The sequence below is a fragment of the Rhipicephalus sanguineus genome, chromosome 3, assembly GCF_013339695.2.
Source record: "Rhipicephalus sanguineus isolate Rsan-2018 chromosome 3, BIME_Rsan_1.4, whole genome shotgun sequence".
Taxonomy (NCBI): domain Eukaryota; kingdom Metazoa; phylum Arthropoda; class Arachnida; order Ixodida; family Ixodidae; genus Rhipicephalus; species Rhipicephalus sanguineus.
In genome coordinates, this window is record NC_051178.1 from 144,112,364 (window position 1) to 144,134,755 (window position 22,392).

The window sequence follows — 22,392 nt, forward strand, 5'->3', positions numbered from 1 at the left end:
GAAGACGAGGTGGCGGTCACCGACTAACGCACCGGCATGACTTATCGCTGACAACTTTATCACAATAAGCATCTTCAGCTATCTGCTCGGGCATGCGTGTGGTGCAGCGCTACTTTTTAAGCCTACTGCACGCTTTTATTAGGTGACGACCTGAACGTGTTGGGCCGCCAATCGCTGCCGCCTTGTTGTGCGGGGCCACTTCAAGGCTGAAGTTGAATTGATGGCGCAAATGCTTGGACAGGGACGAAGAACTTTAGCCATGTACCAACTAGCCCAACAGCAAACGCTACTAAGCCGTCATCAGGCGCACATTGCTTGGTAGAAACGAAAGCAGATAGCTGTCGCATAGTTAGTGCTGCGGGTCGCGGGTGCCGAGAAACCTCGCTGCATTGACGCTATCACGCTAAATGCACGCGTACGGTACAGCAAGCATAGCACTGTTGTAACCATACTGCACGCTTTTATTAGGCAAACACCCAATGCGCCTCCGTCCGCTGCCAGGACTGCTAGAGCGTCGCGGAGTGCGCATCGCTTGCATGAAGCTCGTCAATGCTGCGTTAACCGAACAAGCTACTCGCTGCATCTGTGCACGATCTGGAGCAAAGTGGGTACGAAAAACATTCCCATGACAAATGCGCGCGTGCGGCACAGCAAGTGGCCCGGCAGTGACGGCGTGAGCCGAGTAGGCTCACGCCGCACACACTTATATTGCGGAAAGCAGACACTGTCCGTTCTGTTGCTATGTAGGTCACTGCGTTGACTGCACATTACGAACCCTGTAATAGTTTTAAAATGCTCTTTGGTGCTGCCATTGTGTGCTATCGGGCAGTTGTGCAAGAGTGCCAGGATCTTTTCTCCAGATTGGCAAAAAAAAAGAGAAAAGGCTTTGCGGTGGGCATTTTAGGCAATACTTGCTGTGGCACTCTATTTCTTTGCTAGCGGTGATGGCATACGCTAGGAGGTGCAACTTTGTACTTGGTGTTTAATGTGTACTACTGTTTAGTGCGTAGTTATGCCGCGTTCCCGGCACATACGCATTAACGAGGTTCCACTGTATGCTGCTCAATGTGACCCCTGTGACTGACAACTCTCTCTGCTTCCACAGGAAGGGGAAAGGCAACATATATTGCTTACTATGTTCGGTCGAGCACCTTGCCATGGATGACCCGAAGCTTCTTCAGAAAGTTCAGGGAGATGAGCTGGTTTGATCGGGTGACCTTGAGGAAGTCTCTGATCTCCTCTATCATATCCAAACTGCTCTCCAGTTCCTTCATTATGTTCCCTGAATAGAACAACGGCATGAAAGATTATTATAGATGCAATGTAGCACAATCCAACCTAACATATCATGCTGAGCCCCAGGCACAATACTACAGAAGGCCCTACTGTGTAACTACCCTCAAAAGAGTAGCACCCTTTGAGGTGTTTTTCTGTCCCACAATAATCGTCATTTGGCATGCTTGTGTTTCTTTCCTTGAGAACTCGGCGCTCGCTACTTCCCTATCAAGAATGCTAAGAATGGCGCATACGCCGTTCGTGACCTAGAAGTATTGGCTATGCAGCACTACAGCAAGGAAAGGCAAGCAAGCCAGACAACAATTATTAATGTGTGCCAGAAAGACACCCAAAGGGGCTCAACTGTTTTAGAGCGCAGCTCTTAGCCCATTCCTTCACTGAGCGGCGTCGCTGTTGGCGTTCCAGGTGTCGGTATAACTGATAGAGCGAACGAGGACGAAAGAGAGCCAACGTGGATTCTGTCAATATCATGAGCTATGAGCCACTGAACCTCGCTTTCTTCCTCCATCACGCACGCTGGCCCCTCGTTCGGAGCTCGTGCGTGTGCAGGGCTGGCTTCGCTTGTCCTAACGGGGCTGTCAGCATTTCGCTTGGTTCGCAATGCCTGCAACGCGCAGAGTGGTGTGCGTAGCACTCGAGCGCTGGCAGTTTCTGTGGCAATATGTAACAAATGTTACATTGCTACAAATGCGGATAGCCAATACTTCAAACATAGTTGGCATTGCCCCCAACATGAAGCTGCGCTCAGAATTTGCATAAAGGAGTATCACAATCGTCGGTGAATTTTTAAAGTGTATGAAGCAATTACGAACTCCTCGATAGACTACGTTCGAATGGCTATGAGATTCCTGCTGGTGATCTGGTCACCAGCAGGTGATCTAAGGGAAATCCACTAATAACCAGGTCACATAAGTGGATTGGCCCAGTTAGGGGACACAGAAAAGAATGCATGAGTGCACCTGTTGCTGGACCTTATGTGCATGCACGCTTAATCAACTTTTAAGTGACTACAATGCAGCTGGAAGAGAAATAGTCAACAGACAGACTGATGAAAATTCAGCCTCGTTACTTTCATCATGTGCTCACCTCCTCCACGAATCTGGATGATCAGTGACCCGTTAATGTATGTGCACCCCTTGAGCTTCTGGGCAGTTGAAATGCTGTCAACCATAAAACTCGAGCACACTGTGAAAAAGGGCAGAAACAAACAGGGAAACACAGCATTCATTGTTTGCAAATAAACTCAATTCAATTCAATTCAATCATCACAGCCAGCAACCAGAGGAAGTCAGGAGTATCATGCAATACAGTCAATCTTGACATCATGGAAATCGATAAAACATACTGTCAGATATATTGAATGCATTTCTCGGTGTCTGATGAAACTTCATTACAATGATGTTATGATTGTATAGAGGCACTGAGAGTGCCCATTATGCTTTCCCTCACTCAAATGCTTACCTCTGTGCTTCACATAGTACATATACCATACTCTGATGATTTTAGATATGTGTGACAGTTCAACACATTCAATCATGCCATTGTTTCTTGAATTCATATTTAAACATAAATACAAAAATGCTTATTCACAACATGATAACCAGCAAAGATTGCTGTTTCCCCAATAAAACATGTAACATTAGAAAGTTCACAGAGGCAAGTGTGAGTTATTCAAATAAACATTTGACTGTGATATGTTGTTCTTGTTTATGAGAGACAAGTGTTCAATTTATCATCTAAAAGGAAACAGTCTGCTTCACTTCAAATATTTGAACTCTAATTATGTTATTTCCAATTGTTATTTTATAGTTGCCATGTAATACCAAGAGATCAAGGTCATGCCATGGCAGAAGAAAGGTTGAACAAATGAAGTTTGTTTATTAGCACACTTTCGCTTGGTTTTGTGCTGGTAGGCTGACATTACAATTGGCAGGCCTGTCTGTGTCTCAGCAGCCTTGCCATGACTTTGGCAGGCTAATATTAGAGCATCGATGCATGTGGCGATATCACGCAGTACGATGCACACCAGCATCCTGAAATGTGCGAGCCGATGACAGAGGTTATAAATTAACATTTAATCTCTTCTTTATTATTTACTTTTTTTTCCTTTTTTTTTTATCGTGGCAACCATTGTGTTTTCCTGCTGTCCTTTATTCTTTCTGGAAGGGAATCTTTCAGAATTTAACGAAAGGTGATGCTGGTGATGACGGCGGTACCTGTGGTGGTGATGATCAGTGTGCTATTATACATGTCGTGAACGGCGTTTCAAAACTAAATTAAAAGATAGTTTTACCTCTGGTAATAATTTCTGCCTGAAGAGAGGACGTGAATGCAGGGACATGAGCATTAGGATATATATACTGCGTGTAAGAGAAGTTCTATTTACCTTTGGGACAAATCCCGCGGCATGGGCGGCATGTTTGACCCTCGCGGACGTAGTTGGGTGGGCAGTCGAGTGTACATGAACCGTTGAAGGGAATGAAGGTCCGGTTGCTGCCTTCTACTGTCGCTTGTTGGCGTCTGCAGTATGCCTCATCTACGCAGCGCCGTTCCATGAACTGCACCCAGAGCAAACATCAAGTGAACAGAAATTTAAACAAATGAATTAAATTACTGCCTGCTGCAACTAAATTATCTCGAAGACCACTGTGTTACTTACAGAGTACGACGCACCACGGACAGATGGCAGAGCAGTTTGAACTTCTCGCTTACAATGAGATGGCAAACTGCTCAGCCTGCCTGAGCATTTCTTTATAGATGAGTTTCACTGTGTTGAAGTTATGCAATGATGAGAAAGTATGTGATTTGTGCGAGTTGTGGTTTCTGCGGAAGTTCTTTAAATCTCTGAGGAAGCCACAGTAGGCTCTTACAGCACGTAAGAGGAGACATGTTACGTGCAATTAAAAGCAACACAATGTCAACTGCATGCAGCGCGTTCGCATATGACACCGCCTGCTAGCAGTACATATTAGGAGGAGGAATAACTTCATTTACAGAAAAGCAAACAGGTCAACTTGAGCTTAAGCTCTCTGGCCTGCTACTCTGTGCTGAGAATGCGGTAAAAAGGGAGTGAAGGAAACATGTATAAATGATGCTGACAATGAAGGCAAGAATGAGGGTGTGATGAATGCTAGTGAACACGGCAGATATATAAGAGTAAATATCTTGTGTACAAGCCCAACCGTAATGGAAGCGGTGGTACAAACCATTGTTCCGTATGTTGAAGGTATGCCAGTGTTTTGCACCCAAGAAACAAATGCGCAAAGTCTCCGTATACTTACCACATAGGTATTTGGTGGGCAGGTGTTGACACAGCCATTTTCGTACGTATAGTGTAGGCAGACTGTGCAGACTGAGAGCTGCCGTTCAGAGCCAGCACCACAGCCACCAAGGCACTTGGGGTCGCAGCAGCGTGTGCCGGCCTCGTTGTCACAGCTGGTGTGGTTTCGGTCACAGGCTGAAGGACACACTGCAACGAGAGAATTGCAGGAGATGTGACCACGGCGGCCTTCCGTGGTTGCTGAACATTATTACACGCAGTGACGAGTTAGAAAATTTGCAATATTTATAAGATTTGCTAAATCCCTGCCTTACTCTGATGGCTTTCCATTCTGACAGCTAAATATTGTAGGAGCTTAGCAGCAGAGCTAATCACTATAGTGCATTGTTCAAATGGCTAGAATATTATGTCAGCCACACGCGAGTATCGTTCAATCTATGTTTGAATAAGAACCCGCATCTAGATCAATCATCTTAAGAGATATCGCCTTTGCAACATGCCAGTGAGCTGAAGTGCATGAAAATATGTGTGACATAATATATACACCTGCAAAAGTGCTACTCCCATCACCAGTACATTCGTGTAACACAGATCTTGAGCGTCATGACACCAACGGCAGTGGCTCAGCAGCTACTGTTGCCAACAATGAGGGCGTAGGCTGGATACCCTGCCCCCCACCTCTCATTAACAAATATCTATAGTTACTGCGAGGCATTGCACCCTAATGCTATCTAGAAGAAAAGCGGGTGAATTGAGTTATTAAAATTCAAGCCACCAGACATTACTGACCCTTAAGGTAAAATTAGTAGTAAAGAGAACAAACTCAGAAACCTATGCCACAAATGTATGATACTAGGCAGTCAACAGGACACAAGGCAGGAAAGTTGGGTAATAAGTTGAAAGAAGTAAACGTGGAAAAGAAAACACAGCAGGCAGAAAGAGAAGGTAAGGTACAGGCGAGAACACAAATGGCAGGTACAGGAGAATGCAGAAGAAAGGTTAGTTTACCCTGTCAACACTTCCAATGAAACCAAAACGTGTGCAGTAATGTCAATCATTCACGAGTGCTAACATACACTGCACATTTTGCTGTGAGTTGCTAAAATTTTTTTTTTCTTACTCTAGTGAAGAGGAATTCCTGGTGCTGCAGCCACACTGCCAGCCCTCTGTTTAGTGTGAGCACGAAATGACCTAGCCTGTTTTGGTTGAGATGCTGCATGCTGCTTTAGTGCTTGTTCCTTTGCTCGACTTGTATTACTTCTTTTTTTCTTTTTTTTCCCTCCTCTCAAACGAAGTTGAGTGTAGAATTCTGCATTGTTCACTTTTCTTATTTCGGTTAATCTGCACTCAAGTAATGTTATGGCTACAGCAGCTGGCCCAACAAGCCTGACTTTCTTCTTGAACGGCATTCACAAATATAACAGAACACACCCTTCTGACAGCGTTCGCGGTTCCAGCAGAGGCGGCTGCCGGCCCCTGCCCGGCCATCCCTGAAAGGGCAGTGCTCAGGGCAGGGAGCACACTCCGAGGGGTCCCGGTTGTCCACAATGTGATGGACGTCGGCCGCATGCGGAGCGATGCGGTTCCAGTCCACCGTGTCTGCGTGGCACAGGTTGGGGTTCTTCTCGATGCGCACCGCCCCCCGCTGGATGTCGGTCAGCCGCGACAGCCCCAACTCTAGCAGCGTCTCCACTTCAAACACCACCAGGGCATAGTTCTGGAGCCAAAGGGACAGGAAATGTAGGTTAGCTTTTCAATTACATAACACTGTGCACTTGTAAACCTTACAGTGGCGTCATTAATGGCACAGAGTGCTAGTATCTATGGAAGCTGCAAGTATGGTGGTTCAGGCCACCAAGCAGTATAAAGATTTGCTTTAACTTTGTCGTTCAATCTACAAATGACTTTGTGACTTTGAAAACTGGTCATTTTAAAACAAAACGTCGTGTTACAAATACAACAATGTACAATCATTATTCATGTGCATAGTCTTGTTACCTTCATGCATTTAGAAATAGATGAAAGTTTGTAACAATGAAAGATAATAAAAAGCATCACAATAACGCCTGAAGATACAAGCATGAATACGTATTAGACAAATCCGCATATGAATTATCATTCTCATGGTAGCTGAACAATGGAATAAGTCTTGTAGGAAATCCTATGGTAGATGTGGCGCAAGGGTGAGGGCTGGGTGGGGCACTGTTACACTACCAATCCCTTCCCTCAGTGTTCAGAAATAACTGCCATGCAAATGCCTGACAGTGCAGTGACAATCAAATAGCCTTGCGCATGTACTAAAATTGGCACATCTGCCTCCATTTACCCTACCAGAAGTTTACGTGAAGTGATATTAAGTAAGGTGCACTCAATCCACAGGATAGCATCAAAAGTTACCGCTTGTCACTGTTATTGCTCCGCTTGTCAACAAATTCGTCTTAGCAGAATCCATATCTAAGGAACTCTGCTTACTGTAAAAGTTCAAAGGAAACGCTGCACAGGATGTTGCAAAAAAACATGAAGGTTTACTACTTTTTCTTTTTCAAACTTTTGTATCACTCAAGTGTTTTCCCCTTCAACCAGTGACATTACTTGTATAGCTAGTGTGCTGTAGCAACCTTCTCTGCAGCCACTGAAATGGCCGAAATGTCAAAATAAAACTATTACTAAATAAACACGGGAAATTATTATCAGACAGAGTGTAAAGCAGTGTACTACGAAGTCGCAATGACAGCATCCGCTCACATTTGTATCACCATAATCCACAAAAGCTGTAGGGATCCTTTAGCAAACTTGTTGGGTCCCAATATTGTGCATAATTGTGCACCCTTCTTACGTTAAACACTAAATAGGCTTTCAAGGATCATACCATGGCACTGCAAAGCAGTTCGGTTAACATTTTTAAAGACACTTAGACTCCCCCCTCTGGTTGCACGAGCTCGTTCTCACTCTCCTAAAATCTCTCACAGACTGCAGTGCAAGTGAGCGAATGAACAAGTGAACGAATATACAATATTTTTTTTGAAGAAATAACACCACCGATACCTGAAATAGCTGATTCCCCCGGATGACAGCCAGGTTTGGAAACAGCCGTCCCAGTGACTGAAGTCCGATGGCTCGGTAGAAGAACAGGAAGCCCGTGATCTCCGTCAGGTAGGGGAAACTCAAATTTGCCCAGATATCATCCGCACGTGTCATCATGACCATGAGCGAGCCTTCCACCACCGAGCAGTTGCCCAGCTGGTCCACTAGACGGCTCACATTATTCCGCACCTCTATGTGGCCACATACTGAAACACACGAATGATGGATTGCTGCTTTAGGCCAGTGGTTATCAAACATTTGGCTTCCATGATCCCATCAACACTCTGGCTAGTTATTTAGGTAGCTGTTACTAATGCATACACAATAAAATAGACGCTAACGTACTGTGACTAATAAAAAGCATGCTACATATTGAGCTAGTAGGGCTGCGTTACCGGTGATTTCTTTATATTGTTCACAACAACTGCCAAAACATAAGAGATATTATATATAATCTCTCTGATTCAGTTGCACATCATCATAAAGAGCAATATAATACAACGAGCCTTTAAAGGGAAGCTGAAGTGGTTTTAGAATTTGGTAAAACTTTGTGGTTAACAAGGACCGACATTATTGTTGGTGATGTCATGAATTTTTTCTGCGATTGTTGCAGCAGGAGCTTTAAAACATGCGAAAGAAAAGTTTGTCTTGCTCCACCTACGCGAATGCACCGAAAGTGTGGGTGTGGAAACGAATTAACCGGAGCTACATCATCTTCGGTACCTTTGGTGGAGCCGTGCTGCACTCCGATGGAAGGTTTCTGCCGATCTCTGATCCAAACTAACTGCAAGAGCGCTGTTTATGTGCCCAAAGCTCAAGTAAGCATAGAGACGCTGAAAATTCTGCAGGTGGATTACAATATCTGCCATGACGCCAAACATCCGAATGCAATGGGAACAAGAGTCTCTCGTATCTTCAACCGTGGCCTCTGTGACTAGCTCCGACTGTGCGCTTTGTCGGAGCTAATCGCGGAGGCCACGCTTTAACAGTGCTGCTGTTACAGATGACACGGCACACCAAAGCTGACGTCACTGCGTTCACTCAGCATCTCAAGAAGCCCTGTGGCTGCAGTCACTGTTTTTTTTTTTGCCATAAAAATGCTACCTGCGTTCACTTTTGAGAACTCTCACATCGTTTTTCGAATTCAGCAGGGATCAAACTCTGATTACCCACTCCAATGTCAATTTTAAAAAAAAGGTGCTTCAGCTTCCCTTTAATCTAACTGGATGGCTGTTCATGCCTTCAGGTGCTGTGAAAGTGGCTATGTCAGACATCACTTGATAAAGCATAGTCTGACTTGTCCTTTATCAGTGCCAGATGCATGTTCTAGACATCGCCTGGATTGCACCCACTTGCAGTGAATATATACTTTTCTGGGTCTGAATAAACTGTCAAGCCTGCAGACCTGAACTTTCAAAAGTGGTGGTAAGTAAAATTTCTGTTTGTTATAGACAGGTCATCTGACTAATGTGGGTTGCGAAATATGTTGCACTTAAGTGTTACAAACGAGGGAAACTTTCACTGAAAATGTGTGCATGATGTTTGCAAGTTAATGCTAAGGCACGTTGCCGGGCTAGTTGGTTAGGATTCATAATTCGTACGACGTAGCGCACCACGACAAGGACAGAGAAGAGGGACGCACAGACAAAGCGCTAACTTGCAACTAATGGTTTTATTTGCGATCACACATGCCTTATATACAATAACAGTGAATCGATAAAACCGAGAGAAAAGCATGTAAAGATACAGCACAGAGCCTGCACGTGTCATCACTAATCACAACAATCTGCAGCCGCCAACGTTCAAAGCGAAGATTCCAGATACATCTTTTCTTTAGCTGACAGAGCCAAAGAAGGCACACTCACACATTTTTCTTTATTTTTGTCGATTTCGTAGGCTTCAATTATTTCTCGCGTGGTTCTGCCGCGGGCCCTACCGAGAATACGGGTATTTGGAAACATTGGGGCGCAACCACACCTCTGACAGTGAATTCCTAAATGACCGGATACAACTTTTTCTACATTGTACTGGTGCTCCCTAAGTCTTTGGTTCACACACCTTCCAGTCTGGCCTATGTATACGCGTTCACATGTCAAAGGGATACAATACACAACTCCTCGACTGCAAATGACAAATTTTTCCCGGTGCTTGATCGCACAATCCCGCTTCCCGTTACTCTCAGCATTTACCTTTCTGCACATCCCTTGTAATCGTTCGGAAGCAGAAAAAACCACGTCCGCACCGGCCTTCCTCGTTATCCTTCGCAAATTATGTGAAATGGCATGCATGTAGGGCACTACAGCAACCTTGGATGCCTTAGTAGCGGCTGCCGACTCCCCGGCGTTTGCCCTTCCCTTCCTGCTCACATTTTCGGCAACAGCGGTCAACAGGCGCGTGGGATAACCAGAATCCGTTAAACGTTTAGCCTGGGCCCACAAGCTTGCATCAAGCTTGTGGTGACACGACTTCATCATTGCATTTTGAAAGGGAAGCGGGATTGTGCGATCAAGCACCAGGAAAAATTTGTCATTTGCAGTCGAGGAGTTGTGTATTGTATCCCTTTGACATGTGAACGCGTATACATAGGCCAGACTGGAAGGTGTGTGAACCAAAGACTTAGGGAGCACCAGTACAATGTAGAAAAAGTTGTATCTGGTCATTTAGGAATTCACTGTCAGAAGTGTGGTTGCGCCCCAATGTTTCCAAATACCCGTATTCTCGGTAGGGCCCGCGGCAGAACCATGCGAGAAATAATTGAAGCCTACGAAATGGACAAAAATAAAGAAAAATGTGTGAGTGTGCCTTCTTTGGCTCTGTCAGCTAAAGAAAAAATGTATCTGGAATCTTCGCTTTGAACGTTGGCGGGTGCAGGTTGTTGTGATTAGTGATGACACGTGCAGGCTTTGTGCTGTATCTTTACATGTTTTTCTCTCGGTTTTATCGATTCACTGTTATTGTATATAAGGCATGTGTGATCGCAAATAAAACCATTAGTTGCAAGTTAGCGCTTTGTCTGTGCGTCCCTCTTCTCTGTCCTTGTCGTGGTGCGCTACGTCGTACGAGCAAGTTAATGGCTTACCACAGTTTGGGTTGTATGTGCCACTCTCACAGTTAAACAGTATCGGTTAGCTGTGAGAAGTAGCCCCTTAATAGCATAGAAGAACAAGTTCAGGTTGAGGAAAGCTTACAATCAATAAACTAACATAAATGAGAAATGTCTTCGGTAGAGCATGTCAGTGGGCCGTGGCTTCCCAAGAAAGCAATTGTGGAAGTAGCATTAGCTCACTATTTCTCATCTATAGCCTTGTTGGTCTGTATGTATGTCTTGGAAAAGCTGACCTATCAATGTCTTGTTGGCTTCAGCAGGCTCGGGAAAATTACGTCTTTAAAGGGACAGTAAAGGCAAACTTAAGTCGATGTTGATTGCTGAAATAGCATTCCACAAACCTTGTAGTGCTTGTTTTTTGCCAATGAAATGCTTATTTTGAAAAAATATCACGTTTTAGTGGTCCGCACAGCGTTAGTGCACTTCAAATCGCCCGCCTGAAGAGACCTTCTGATGCATAATTTGCTTTGCCCAACGTTGCCCACTTTTACTGCCTGGCAGTAGACACTGCGGTTTCTGCTTTGAATGGTACATTAGAAGTTTTGTCCAAGTTGCTGTTGATCTGGTAATATTCTGCACAAAACAGCAACGAGCACACAAGCAGATTTCTTCTTCTTCTTCTTCTCTCTCTCTCTCTTTTTTAAGCACCGTGTTGCAGAGGTATGGGACTCAGCCACTTCGAGCACAGAGGTTCATTCTGCGGCACCCAGTGGAAAGTCACATCACTTTCTTTGCTGCAGCTGCTGTTGCTCAAGTGGCGTACACCATTCTGGCATCCTAGAACATCACATGGACCCAGCATTTTGTCGGACTTTCTGTCACAGAGACTTTCACAAGCATGCATTACACACGCAGCAGTACGCAATAATGAAACTACCACTGAGACGCGACTGCGCAAGGGCATGAGCAAGCATAGTGCAGCCCGGCGAAAACGGAACTTTTGGACCACCCGTGCCTTTCTCCATGGTAATGCCAAGAAGTTCTTTTTTCCATGAATCAAGCAGCAACACACAAGCAGCATTTTATTACATCTTCGAATGCACAGAATGTTCTTTTTCATCATAAGTAGTTTGAATACCAGTGAATTATTGTACTCGGGACTCTTGACGTCATCGGGCTCGTTCCAAAATGTCCCACTGGTGGCATATATAGTGTCCTACATTTACCTTGATTTCTCAATTAGTAGAGCACTGCTGCGGATAATATTGATGTTTTAGATGTCCTGAAACATTGACCTTTCACTCTGACATAAATTATTATTTGCCTTTAGTGTCCCTTTAAGGTGGGCCTGTGTTACAAAATAAATGTCTTCTGGGTCGTGAAGCAAAACAAAATATGCTCATATGTTGAAAGTGAAAGTCATACCTAAAAGATGAATTTAGTCTGCATGAAAAGTATTGATGTAAAAACCCATACACATTCTCGATGTGTGGCAAAATAGAAAACCACTATCATGAGAAACGTTCTGAGTAGACTGCTGCTGTTTCTTACTTTCAAAGACAACCTTTTCAAAGTAATTTTCCAGAATTTACCACAGGGGCCTGTTGCTATGCTGGGTCACTGCCCTGAACTCAAAGAAACAAACTACATAGGTGAGCAGAAATGAGTAAGTGTTTCACAAAAGGAACTTGGCAGCAGGTCCTCAAACCAACGTGATTGCACAAATGCCAGCCTTCTCGTGTTAGACACGTGTTGTCTAGTAAGTCTTTACAAAGAACGATTTGTCGTTGAAGAAAGTGTGTAGGAGGGGTCAACAGAAGAACAAGACCATCTGGTCTTCTTCTGCACAATTTGCAATGCTCGCATCTCCACGAACTCAGAGCCAAGCCTAGCCAAGGGTACGTCACACCAGTCAAAACAGCAAGGTGCTTTGCCGTGTCATCAAAATCCTTCATCAAGAAGCAGGAAATATAAAGTCACAACAAGACAAGAAGCACGCACCGGACTAGACAAAGGGCATTTAAGCAAGCATGACGAGAGCTTTTGGCTCTGTGACACAGTGCTCTAAATTTAACTCCCTCAAGAGATGCCAGTCGCCCACACCACAGGCAAGCTTGAGTCCTTTCTCTGTGTTGCCAACACTTGGCTCCTGACCAAGGCAGATTACCTCAAAGGCTTGCTGTGAGGAAGGCAGCGCCAACACTCAAGTCAGTCCAGAAAGCTGACCCGATCCGTCAGACACCGCGCACCCATCAGTCCGCGGGATTGTGTTGCATGTCCACATATGCTAGCCCATACGTATTCGGGAAATATGCGATACGCCAGCACTACGAATTAAGAGGCTACAATGTAGCAGTGCCATGCTGCTACATTGTAGTGGCATTACAGCACAGCGACGCGCATTTCTTTGAAAACATGTGGACACGACAATGTTAAGCTATACACATATTTCTGTTCATGCATATGAGGTATGTATAGTAAAAACCAGGTGATGATAAAGCATAACAGAGTCAAAACAACAAAATGCAAGTGTACTGTGCTTGTATGCTCAGGTAAAATTCAATTTGCAGTTAGTGCAGTCTGTACGAGGTGTTACTTGCTCTGTGTGTGTGTGGCGTAAGATCCTCGCTGATCTTACACCACAGAAATTATTTTATGTAACAACTAGCTTGAGAAGAAGTGACTATAAATCATAATCATGCATTTTGTTTATGGCCTATTTGACTTCTCACCCTAAACAGATGCCCGGCAAAACAAAAACAAGTGTAGCAAATAGATTCATTTGAACATGCTGATATTAAAACAAATATCAGATAGAGGGTGGAAACAAAATACCCACTTATGTGAACTATTCCAGCTAGGAACACAAAATGCATGCCTCTGTAATACTACTATAATACAGTCAGCCAACATGTTTATGCTTTAACCCATCTATATCAGCAAAAATATTTCGCTTACAGAAGAAATCAACTTGGCTTATAAGACTGTTTCTCGCATGGCATTCTCATACCTATTTATGTACATGGTGCTCATTGTGCACTGTGTTTTCAATTACACGCAGAAGTTTGGAGACAACGGATTCACGCCGAAGTGTTGCAGAACTGAAAAGAAAAGCAATCAGATGTGCTGAAGAACTTACTCGTGCGATCTGGGTTCCTAGAGTAGCGGCCGACTGGATGTGAGGAGGCTAGCTGGCTGGGGCTCCGCTTCATCAACATTGCCATGCCTGTTGCACAAAAAGATAAAGGAGTGTTAGAAATGGCATTAGATACAGTAGAATAAATTCACTGCATACTTCTCCACGAGCGGAACTCAACAGACAGTAAATGGGCACTATACTAATTCCACTAATTATGTGCATTGAGGCTACAAGTGGTTGCAGAAAAATAACTGAAGAGCTGTGCTAAATTAAAAGCACAGTGAGCTTTACTTTTTTCACTTTCTTATTTTTCATGCCAACAGAAATGATTAATTATGTAATACCAATACCACCTATTTCCATTCTCCCTAGGCCAAGAGAGGGTATGTCACAGATTTGGGTGGTCTAGGGCGATAAACTCAGTCAAGACTCAGTATTACAGGAATTAAATGATTTTTGGTCACTTGACAAAACAGAGAAGCTAGATAAACATATACTTTCAAATGCAAGTTTTAACACTGAAAACAAAGGAGTACAAATTCATTGATTTGGAGTTCTGATGCTCGCTTTCTAGACTAATACACACTGAGATTCACTACAATAGATGTGCATGTCTAAATAGATTTCCCGATGTGACTCTGCACTCAATACAGAACAAGGTATGAATCTTACATTTAACATGATCTTTTCCCATCATGCTTTTTCTCTAAATGAGATGGTTCTTCACTATGGAACTAAAGAGGACTGCTTGTACAGTCAATTCATGTGTAATGCTAGTTATGCCGTTTATGCATATGTGAAACACAGGTAATCCATTGTATTGACATTACAACATACCAAGCACCCAAGAGGGAAAAATACATTTAAAAAGGGTGTGTGTAGTTGTGCAACAATAACATATTGGTATGCAGCCATCCCTCTCACACAAACAAAACACGCCACATAAACAGATTTTCCAAAGAGGCTGAATACTCCGAAGAAATTCGGACCTTTGCACTCATATGAGTACAAAAGTAGGAGTTGTGTCTGCAACAAGTATCATTTTACAGGCTACCATAAAGTATAAGGTGGTTAGTTTTACATCTAAGTTAAAGAATGTGCACTGAGAAAACATGCCAATATGGAGACGTTATTTTGTATTGATATATTTTTAAGTTTCCAGCAAAAAGCCCACAAATTTCACCATAGGATAGCAAAATGGTATGAAAGCAATTCTGGAAGTTATGATATATGGGCACTTTTTAGTGCAACTCAAGTGCTTTCAATACTGTCATAAAATTCTGGTTAAAGGACTTTGTAGTGTCGTGCGACTTTTCTGATTCTATGTGGTTCTGCGTCCTTGAGCACCAACCGAAGTAGTCAAGACGTAAAACACTGATTTAGCTAGTAATGTTCTCGGATCGCTCTGTGCATTTTTTTTTTGTGAGGCAAAAACAAATAAAGAAGGCTTCCTAGTAAAGCACCAGGCTCTGTTACAGAGATCTGGGGCTAATGTAGAAATCACCTTTCCTAGAGCAAAACATTGTGCACCATTTACACAGGAAGTACTGCGGAACATCGCCTAAGACATTTAATGCGATAGCATTAAAGATTTTATGCGAGATCTTTAATCAATCATGCGAAAGATCTTTAATGCGACAGCATTAAAGAGCTTGTTTCGTAGAAATTCCGGTGTTGGGATCGTTGGCTGTGAGCGAAAAATCAGCATTGTCCGTAAGTGAAAATTCGACATATATGCTAATAAATAAATAATAAAAATGTTCGGCTCGAGTGGGAATTGAACCCAGGACTTCTGTGTGTCAAGCAGGTGTTCTACAATGGAACCATGCCAGCGATTAAAACTGGTTCAGGAAAAAATCCCATAGAAATGTCATGTAGTGTAAAAGACTCCTTTACACGTGTAATATTGCGGGACAGAAGCGTAGAATTCGACCAGGCGTCAAAGCATGTGAATTGCGCAACAAATTGGTGGTTTAAGGGTCCACTCACTACAAAACACTCAGGAATAATTAATCACCATCATCAGCAGAAACAGCACCACGAAAGCGTGCAACTGTGCTGGTGCGCGTGTTGCGTTACGGACGCGTAGTGGGTACTTCGTCAATTCGGAAAGGGAAGAATAATGGTGTAGTCGGCACTTCGCAGCAGTGCTTGCAATAGGCATTCTAGGATACCTTGAAATGGCCAATATTAAGTGCACAGACGTTCCTTTCCTTGTGGCATGGCTGAGGTGTCGACCGAAAAGCAAAGCCAGGCTAGCGATTAAGAAGGTGATGTGAATGGGGCTCGATTACGCTATCGCATTCTATTCTTGAAGGCAAAGCTCAAGCATCCTCCATGTTTTTTTTTAACGTGAAAGCCTTAGATGCCTCATCAAATACCAAAATTGATCCTCGGTGTTGGCATCCCGTGTCGATGACGACAACACGAGTGATGCTGAAGATCATAATCACACGATGACATCACCATATGATGTTACAGATCGTCAAAATTTGCGACGTCATCATGACGTCATGGTGACATCAAATGATGACGTCATCACATGACATTGTCGCTTGGTCAAAGGCAGGTCGATCATGGAGGCAGCGCAACACCAGTTGATGTGCAGAGAGCAAAGAAGAAAGTGAAGATGGCTTTCACTTTTGAGTCGTCTTAGGCAAATACAGAAGGAACCCTGTGAGTTTTCTTTTTCTTTTTTCAGGAATATACACTCAATGTTCATGTGGCAATGGGTAACAAGTAAAGAAATAAATTGTGTCCATGCAGCCTTAAACAGCGACAGCCTCCGCGCGCGCTGGGAGTCTGCGTTGCTCAGCTCGGACCTGGAGCAACAACTCTGGGCCGTCCAGCGAGCCGAGGAAGCCGCCAAGGGCCAGCAACCCTTGGCCGAAGCCTAGGCGGGATCCAGGCCCATCCCACCAATTCGCAGGGCAATCAATAAAGTTAATTCATCATCATCATACAGTCCTATGCTAGAAGCAGTGACAAGTGAGCACGGAATCAACTGTATGTCAGCACGACAGTGAAGCTAACAAGTGAAAGCTAAAGCCCGCTGATAACTTATTGAATAATGTATATGTGCTAGTCAGAGCACAATTTACACACCAATAATTTTTAGCCAGTAATGGTATTCTGGCGGTGCTAGAATGCTGGAGGCATTGCTGACCCGAGGAGTTTACAGAATGATGTAGCTCCCAGGGCAATCACAACACACCAGTGAATTCACAAAATCACACCAGTATATGGATGTTGAAGGAAGCGAATTTTTGAAAGCTCGCTTCTTTGTTTGACACAACCCTACTGACAACCAGCAGATAATGAGGCCAAGGAAGCTGTAGGGGACGTTAATTGTACTGTTTTAAGTGTATTGTAACAATTGTGATATAGATGTGAAGAAAGTAAAGTGGACGAAAAGACAGCTCGCCGCTGGCAGGGACCGAACCTGCAACCTTCCGAAGCCGCAGGTTCGGTCTTCAAGTGCACATCACAATTACCAATGACGTCACAGCTTGGTATAGTGCCGTCCACTGCCCCTGTTGTGTTTACATCATCTCCTGATGCCACTTCAAGAGCCAGCTCTCAATAGAGGTCACTTATTTGCAATTCAAGTTCAGCAATCTACCATTAAGCGTAATTGCGTGTTTGTGTGTGCGCTCCTACAACAGTGTCCCCTATGTTATCATCGTGTGCCCATTGTTTCCTGTGAAGTATGAAAACGTAAACAACAGCAACAACAAACACTTAGTGCAAATTACAACACCTCCCGGCGGTTATATCATTGGCAAAAGCTTCCCAAGTACTTTCGCATGTACCGCACAATACACAACAAAGCCTCGCGACCACTTCACAAGGACCCTGCCAGACAAGCAAGCACGCTCCAGTGCGCTTCTTTATTTCCTTGCCCAGCATAAGCTGCAACAGCACGCGGGGGTGGAAGGAGGGAGGGGGGGGGGTGAGGGTGAACGCTTTTCGCGTCCGCTCGTCGGCGTTTGTTTACCTGTCGCCAAGGCTGCTGCTCTCTCACCCCCACCCCCTCCCCCCTGTTTTTCGCCACGCCTCCTCCGTTCATCCCGAGAAATGAACCAAAAACAGACAGTAGCGCGCGTGTGTGCCTGCGCAGAATCGCGAAGCGCATCGCGTCGAGTCGCAAGGCCGAGCCGGGCAAGAAATGCCCGAGGCACGTCCGTAGGTAAACAAACGGGCCATCAAACAGCCTCGCCGGACCTAAACATGCCTTAAGAGAGGGGTGGGGAGGAGGGGGAAGCGCAGCAGGCGCGTGCGCGCCAGCCGAAACAAACTGGCGAGTTCGATCGCGGGAATAACAAGACATTTATTTGCCAGGAGCCGCGGCGCACTTTTACTTCCCGATAGGAAACGAGCTACGCGACTGGGACGAACGACCTCGTTGTTGTTGCTCCGCCCGCTTATCGGATCGCCAAAGGCGGAGAACGCGCACAAGTGGCTGTAGTTACACAGTTTCCGGTTGATCGTTTGGGCCTTGCATGCACGAGTACGTCGAAGTGTACGTGTCGTATATACGGCCTCCTAGCATACACAACGCACTCGCGTGAAATGTCAAATGTGAGCCGCGGTCCAATTTGCCATCGACTATCTTTCTCTCTCTCTCTCTGACTAAGCCTTGTGTTTAAGGTCGTTTCCGTCTCTCTCTCTCTCTCCTGCCGCCCCTTGGGCCCTGATCGACGGTAATGGTGGTACCAGCGGCGACCTCGGCGTTCCCCTATATAGATCTCCGTTATCGCGCATCTCCGCTTAACTGCTACCGTCCACGCGAAGCGCTAACTGCGCAGCTGTGCGCGTTGGCTCTCGCAGGGGCGCAGGCGAAGATTGGCTCAACTAGCGCCCGACGCGCGGCTGGGAGCGCGCACGCAGTAAACGCACCAGGAGCGAGAATGTGCGTCGATCGCGATCTCTCACACTTCCGCATGTGCGAAACAGAGCCGCACACGTTGCCGATCGTAGTGTGAACCGACCGCTGGCTCACAAAACAAACGGCACACCACTTACAGGTCGCTATAAGTGCGGTCAATAGCGCGTACTCACGCAACTCCGCTACAAATGAGCACCGACTGAGATCTAATCACCTTAACGACATCATCGGCGTGAGGGACGGAAGAGGTGTAGCAATGCATGGTTCATTTTTATCGGAGTGAGCACCGGCTGAAGTGGTAACAGAAGCAATGTAAATGAATGAGTCTTTCAACTCCATCTGCAGAGAATGAGTTTGAAAGCGTCAGTCAGACAAACGAGTACGCACTATAGACAGTCTCACAAACCAGACTTGGCAGTAACAAAATTACCTTTTGCTGTAATGAGTTATTTTTGTGATCTGGTAATTTAGTAACGTAATGAATCAATTCAAGCGAGTAGTTTCAAGAAAATTATTCATTACTTTTCCAATTCGGACTCAAATATAGCATGTTCGCTTCCCTTACGGCATAAAACTTGACCAAAAAAAGAACAAAGACAAGTTAATCTGAGTGGCAGACCTCGAGCGTCGGAACGAGCCAGGTGCACAGAAAGGCCGCATAGCATCCACCAAACTCGAAGCCTTGCATAACATCTTTGGAAGGCCACTGCCCTTGAAACTCCAGATAAAAGGGGTCGACGACGCCTCCTCGCTCTCCTGACTTCCACATCACTAACAGCACGCGCGCGCTATTATCGTGACACAGCATTTCTCAATGGAAAACAAACAGTGAGCGCAGAGTTTTCAAGGAGGAAACGCCGATGACCACTGGCGTAGCCATGGCTATTCATCGCCATATAGCCAATGGTCATCTCTATGGCGATGACGTGTCAGTAGCCAATTGAGGGGTTCAAACTCTACCTGAAAATTTTCAGGTTTGCATGCGTATATGTATACACGCACACATACAAACGCACGCGCGAACGTACAGACGTGACGATCGCTGTTATGTGGCAGAATGACGCCCCAAACGGTGTAAATGCTTTAAAGTGCATCTGCTGATAGCGTACTCCACGAACCGTGACGTGCGTGTGCTCAATACACATTGTTATTAGAGATAGATGTCCAATGGTCACAGGAACTGGCGTAAATCATAGGGGAGGGAAAGAGTCAGGGGGGTCTCCTGACTTACTTTTCAGACATCATATTTCAATTGCTTGAGAGTTAAGTATAGCGCTTTGAAATTTTTTAACTCCTGTTTTATTTTATAGTACACGTCTAATTGTGTTCGACAGGCTTCAGCTGTGTAAAGCTGCACTGAAATTGGAACTGCCATTCGATAGATTTTCGAAAACACTCAATAGCACAGCGCAACTACATGAGGTGGGAACCCGTGGCCGTTTTTTTTTAAATGTTATTTGAAAGCATGATTTTAATTTTTACATAATTAAAAATAAAACCTCCATTTACAAGAATAAAATGGCCCCCATGACAAGGTATGTGCCCCCCCTTGTGATTTTTCTGAATTTACGCCTTACACATCGTCATTTGCTCTATATATGTATTTTTTAGAGCTCTCTAAACACGTTTCTCAGTATATAGCTCGAACAGGAACTAGAAAGAACGCAGCCCCCCCCCCCCCCCCCCCCCCCCCCCCCAGAAAAAAAAATATGTTACCTCTCCTCTCGCAACAATTTTTCTTGGAAATGTAGCGACAAAAACGAAACAAGGAAGTCGTGTCCACGAGATAAAGAATATACGACAGGAGTGCGAATCGATAGAGGCGATAGAGAACAAGCCCCTGAAAAACAAGGACACGCGCTTACGGCGGCCAGTGAAGATGCGCTCACGAAGAGTCAACGCAACAACTCCGAGAATTATTGCCTCCTGCTCGAGAGAACACGCCGCGAGAAGGCGCCGTTTCTCATCCGGCCCACTACACGGTCGAACAACAATAAAGACCTCACGCAAGAAAAAAAATAAAAATAAAAAAATGCGGATCGATATTCCAGGAATACATACAGCGGTGGGCGCATGCATAAGCTATGCGTATATGACGGACGAACGCGTCCCGCTCACGCTATGGCCTTTCTCTGCGCTTGTGAACTTTAATCGTTGCGAACGAAAAGAACAACGCGAGTACGCTACGACCGCTAAAAAAAAAAAAAAAAAAAAAAAAGGAGTACGCTTGTTAATTTCCCGGGCCGACCGCGCTTCCTTACTGCTCCGATGCCGCAAGGTCACAGAGTACGAAAATACGCGCTGCTCTCAAAAGAACGTGTCCCGACGTTTCCGTTGTCGGGTAATCCCCGAGCGCCTAGCTATGTTCGTTCGTGATGCAGTACACCGAGCAGTCAACACCTACATTATAGGGGAAGCTTCAGTTAGTGAATTCCGTAACATATTCACAAGTTACATGCTTCCAACAGCTTGCGACGAGTTAAAAACGTCGCACAATGAACGAAGTCACGTACATCGCTATATGCTCGCGCAATCTCCTATAGCGAAGAGTTTGCTAATTACTTCTTTTTTTCGACATATATTTACACTGAAACGCAATGCCACAGAACGTCATACATTTGTAACCTGCTTTACTCGAAGCAATTTCCTTTCTCTCTTCCCAAGTCTCGAGACTGATTTGGCGGCGCATTAGGAATGTGTGCAAGGAGTGGTGGCGGGGGGAGGGGGTTATGCCGTTCAATTTCGACCCCCCCCCCCCCCCTCTAAGTACGCGCCTAGTCGCTGTTAATAGCCGACATAAGTCAACCGCTAGCCAACATTCGCCCTTATTTCGCCAACATATAAGGCAAGACCAGCGAGCATTAGCCAATAGTTAGCCAACGTTAGACAACATGATGGCTATACAGGCTTGTCAGTATGGCATCTACTTCCCGTAGCACGGAAAAGACAAGGACACAAAGTGTCAGATGTTCCTTCTTTTTCTGTGCCTCCTTTGCCGTACAACAAAGTGCAACATTCGATAACACGTAGCCATGGATCGTTATTTAGCCACAATTAACGAAAACTGGGTTAACTAACTAGCTTAATAAACTAATTAGCCATCACTTAGAACTAGCCCACATTGGCCGGCACTAAGCACTGCAGCTGCTGGTACAGTACGCAAGTATATAGGTAGGGTAGAAATTAGATCAGACGTTATCTTCTACGTGATGCCACGTACAGAAAGAATGTGAGTATACAGGAGAGGCCCCGCCCGAAAGACATTGTCTTTAAAAAAAAACAGAAAAAAGAAAACCTGCGATTACATAACACGTTTTACGGCGTCAAAGACGGCTAATAATCTCCACGACACACTGCTACACGCGACGTATCTATTCCTCAATTTATACAAAAGGCTCAAAAGTCATTCAATACGCCAAACATCCGCTTCCACGTACATGAATGCAACACACACAAACACACACACACACACACACACACACACACACACACAAACACACACACACACACACACACACACACACACACACACACACACACACACACACACACACAAACAACGCCGTTATCATAACCGACAGGAGGCCTGTGGAAGGCCCAACTGACAAGAGGGAGACCTGCAGGGCGCGTATTTGGGGCGTCCCCACGTCCCACGAGTC

The 22,392-nt window shown here is 44.9% G+C and overlaps 1 pseudogene; it reads right to left on the reverse strand.

The window, feature by feature from the left end:
- LOC119385926 (insulin-like growth factor 1 receptor) overlaps positions 1 to 22,392 on the reverse strand; it is a 178,297-nt pseudogene that overhangs the window by 26,216 nt on the left and 129,689 nt on the right.